The 4,326-nt window shown below is 44.4% G+C and overlaps 1 long non-coding RNA gene across 1 annotated transcript in view; it reads left to right on the top strand.

Moving 5' to 3' along the window:
- The first annotated feature begins 1,329 nt into the window (after window positions 1-1,329).
- LOC111865255 overlaps window positions 1,330-4,326 on the top strand; it is a 74,758-nt gene continuing 71,761 nt past the window's right edge. Inside the window, exon 1 of the long non-coding RNA XR_002842952.1 lies at window positions 1,330-1,369. This is a non-coding gene — a long non-coding RNA (uncharacterized LOC111865255). The remainder of the gene's footprint in view (window positions 1,370-4,326) is intronic.

The raw sequence follows: 4,326 nt of genomic DNA on the forward strand, positions 1-4,326 counted from the left end.
GGAGTTTGTTTTTGTTTGTTTGTATGCTCGCACATAAGCGGTGCGAGATCGCGTCACTAGTCTGTAATGAACCAGACTTACGGTTTGTTAACATGCAAAGAAAATGGATTTGTTAACTGCGTACGTGTTAGAAAGGTTTACACTTAGAGACTTTACTTTTGCGCGCGACTATATATCTTAACTTATGTGACGCACGATTAGAGGAGGGTATCTTTGAACGTCGTATATAAAATAGTTGTGTAAATGGCTCTCATTCTCTTCCCGTGCTCACTGTTTCTTTCCACAGCTGTTGCAACTTTACCGCAACGTTAACGTGTAGTAGAGGGACACGCGGGGAGAGCAGATAAAGAAGGGGGGACGAAAACGACAGAGACAAAATTTATATATAAGAAAACTTGCCTTTAACGCCGTTATATGCCTAGCGCATTAACTTACGTCATTGGGTTATAAATAGAAGAGACCAGAGCCTAAGCATCAGGCAAGGCTTTATGGCTAATGGTACTGAGTGGAGACAGACGCCAGTTGAAGGGATGGGTCTGGGTGATTATTCTGTAATTAGGGGCTTCAACTTTATGGAGGTAGGTGGAATGGGGGAAGAGCGGGTGATATGGAAAGAGGTAAAATACTGGCGATTAGGGGGAAGTAAGGCGGTGGTGGCAATAATCACAGACTCGAATCGTCCCAGCATCCTTGGTACTCTTTTCGGACAGGAAGTCGGGGGAAGGACCAGGATACAGTAAAACTCTGCTCACTGGGATGGACCTGGTGTGGGTACGGAAGCAGGACTCATCTGTCATTACGTAATCAGGGCGATTTCAAGGAAGAAAGAGTTAAGAGAATTAAAAGAAAGTAAAAATCAAACAATGGGGTACGCGGTAGCGTAGTGTTTAGTGTACTATGCTACAAGGTGGAAGGTCGCGGGTTTTAGTCCCGATGAGGTCATTGGATTTTTTTCAGTTCACCTAATCCTTCCGGCCGCAGTATGGCCCTGGGGTTTACTCAGCCTCTAACAGAAATGAGTACCAGGAATTAATTAAATAATCCTCGTTGTCGCCATATTTGCAAGTGTTGACTTATATGAAACATTTCACATATGCATAATTCGGTTTCCCTAATGGCAGGAAACTGGGTATAAACTGTTCCAGAGAGGCTGAATCACTAAGTTCGATTCGTCTATATTTTTCTATTAGTGGGGAACCATTCGAAAGTAAATCGGGAATTCTTTCTTTAATATCTTCAGATTCGTCCTCTTTCTTCCTTTCATGCCCTAATCTTGTCCCTTCATTTCTCCTTCAGAGAAGCTAATTAAATTTTATCTCTATATTTCAGGTGATACATTTTCAGCGACACGGAACCGCCACCAGTCGAGGTACGTAAAAACAAATATGGCGTCAGAATGACAGAACACATACATGTTCAGATAACTCACATACATAGACCAGGCAAGCTGACTCAGTCGGTAATGCTTCTCCCCTCTATTCGGGAGGTGTTCCGTTCGAGGACACCGACTAACCTTACTGAGATTTCTTGTGGTTTCCCTCAGTACTCATAAACTGCATAATTTGTAATTTCCAAACATATCGAACTTCCTCTGACCGCCTCTGTTGTCTAGCGGTCAGAGTTCCTGGCTACAGATCTATAGGTCATGGATTCGATTCGCAGCGCTACTAGGTTTCCTGAGAATTAGTAGTAGCCCTTGAACGGGGTCCACTCAGCCTCGTGAGGATAATTGAAGAGCTTCTTAAATGGAAAAGTAGCGGCTCCAGTCTAGAAAATCGAAAATAACGGCCATGGGGATTCATTGCGCTGACCATGCGACACCCTCTATCTGGTAACGTTGGTACTAACTTCGCCGACAAGCCGCGGTCGCTCGGTAGGTATAGTTCGCTTTTGAACTAAAGCCACGGAGTTTGGTTTGGTTTTTTTGTATTAAACTTCCTCTATGGTTGAGGGCGAGAGACGGGAAACAGATATTTTAGCAACTTATCGGCATATCAACCCTTATTTGCACACAATTACCGTACCAGGTGTTTTCCTTTAGCGTGGACTTCTGGGTCTTTGTGGGTGAACTGATGTTCCGAAATCATATTGACTTTGTACACGTGAGACCATGGTCCCTCAGTGCGGGCTAAAAAAACCTTCGCCTTAAAACAGAAATAGGAACTAGTTCGCTACACCGTACATTCCCGAAACGTCGCCGCTAATGTGCACCATAACCAGAGCTAATCGAATTTTCGATAAATGACAGAGATACGCAGGCAGTGAGGCCAACGTTGTGCGCTACATTGGCTGCAGGTAAACTGTGGAACAAGGGGGGAAATTATGGCCTGTATTTATGTTTCGTCATCTAGCGCTGTGACGAGTTGTCAGAATAACGTGTTGTTTTTTCGTGGCTCTCTTAAATTGAAGGAAGGAAGTGAGGTGGATTACAACCCTCGAATCTCCACTCTGAATACAGGCCTGGTCAGACTGTCCCGGTACGCCATTATAAGGTTGTTTCGATACTCCTAATTCCTCTTGTCTGGAAAAGAAACACTGTTTATGTTATTTAGCATGTGTACGCATAGTTATGGAATGCGGGACTCAGATTGTACAAAACTGAGATAAATTTACATCGTGCGGTGTGCTGCTGAGACAAACTAAAAGTAAAGGAAGTAAAGGTATCCCTGCAACAGGCCGTGGAGGCCCATAGGGTTGTGAGATGTTGAGGTTCCCATTTTCTAGACAATTGGCTCATAGATGGCGGTAAGGTTGTCAGCACTACGCGCCGGCCACCCTTTACCCCCAGGAATATTCCTGGTACTCATTTCTCTTAAGGCGCGTCCACATTACTCGTGCTCGTGCGACTCGCTATGCTCGCGAGCAATATGGACAATATGACAAGTCACGAGACAAGCAAATTTACAGGGATATTTTTACCTGATTTTTACGTATGTAAAAGAAAAGAAGACTGCTCACTTTTAACGTTTTGCGGAGATTAAGGAGAACCCAGTATTTACCGAACTGAGAAGCAGAGTCTAAGATCTCTGCATTGAGATATACCAGGTAATCTCTGCTTGTAAGTCGCACAGAAGGAAAGAATAAAGTAAAGTTAGGGTCGCAGTATGTTGTCTTGCTTATATTCATTGCTATTTAGATTGACAATTAAGTTCGAAAAATATAGTACTATAAATAGCATACCAGACACTTTCGATACACTGATGTAAATTTTCGCACAATCTAGACGGAGTTAGATGGATGTTTGGCCGCGCCGTAGCTCAAGCGGTTAGTCGCTGGCTCGGGTTCGATCACGGGTCTGGTCAAGTGGGATTTGTGGTGGACAAAGTGGCGCTGGGGCAGGTTTTCCCGGAGTACTTCGGTTTCCCGTGCCAATCTTCATTCCACCAATTGCTCCTTCATCATAATCACCCGGGGCAGGCTACAATAGGCCGTTCAGTGGCCGCCTTGCCGAGTGAACCCAGTTAGACTCCATCCCCCACTAAGCGAATGGATACTGAGTGTGAGGAAGACCCAGTTGCCTTGGTTATCTCTGACTGCTAGTACTTCGAACTCAGGCTTCACCTTACGTTAATATAATTGTATTTCTTCCAGGCCAGACCTAGGGCCTGGTGTTTATGCAGCCAAAGAAACATTTGTGGGAGCAGGGTGCACTGATGTGAAGTACTGTAGTAGTACAGGCTTGGTACTGCATGTTGCAACTACCCCGTACTTCCATTTAAATCATGGAGAAATTGTGACGTAGACGGTAAGAGGTAAAAAAGTAAAGTTATCCCTCTAAGAGGCCGTGAGACGTCGAGGATCCCACATCTACTAGAAAATCGGCTCACAGATGGCGGTAAGTTTGTTAGTCTTACGCGCTGGCCTCCTTTTACTCCCAGGAAGATTCCTGGTACTCGTTTCTGTCAGAAGCTGAGTCGACCCCAGAGCCATAGTGCGGCTGGAAGGATTAAGTCAATTGAAAAATTCCATCTCATCAGGACTCGAACTCGCAACCTTCCGGTTTACTATATTTTTCTTCTGCATTGACTTATAGGCTAATGACCTGCTGAAGACAGAAATTTTAAGAAAGAAGGAGATGTTTGTAGTACAAAATGTCGGTAATGGGAGGGTTCGGTGTATACCGAATAGTTAATACCATGTCGGGTGCCAGCCTCTTCACGATTGTTGCAGTCTCTGTGTTTACGATCTGCCCATTCTAGCGTTTCACATCCAAGTCGACAACTACGAGAAGCCAACATGGCTTCAGACTTATAGTATATGCCAAATAAAAACAACAGAATAAAAAGAGTTTAAGATTTTATTGTGTGTGTGTGTGTGGGGGGGGGG

This window comes from Cryptotermes secundus, unplaced genomic scaffold, assembly GCF_002891405.2.
Source record: "Cryptotermes secundus unplaced genomic scaffold, Csec_1.0 scaffold965, whole genome shotgun sequence".
Classification (NCBI taxonomy): domain Eukaryota; kingdom Metazoa; phylum Arthropoda; class Insecta; order Blattodea; family Kalotermitidae; genus Cryptotermes; species Cryptotermes secundus.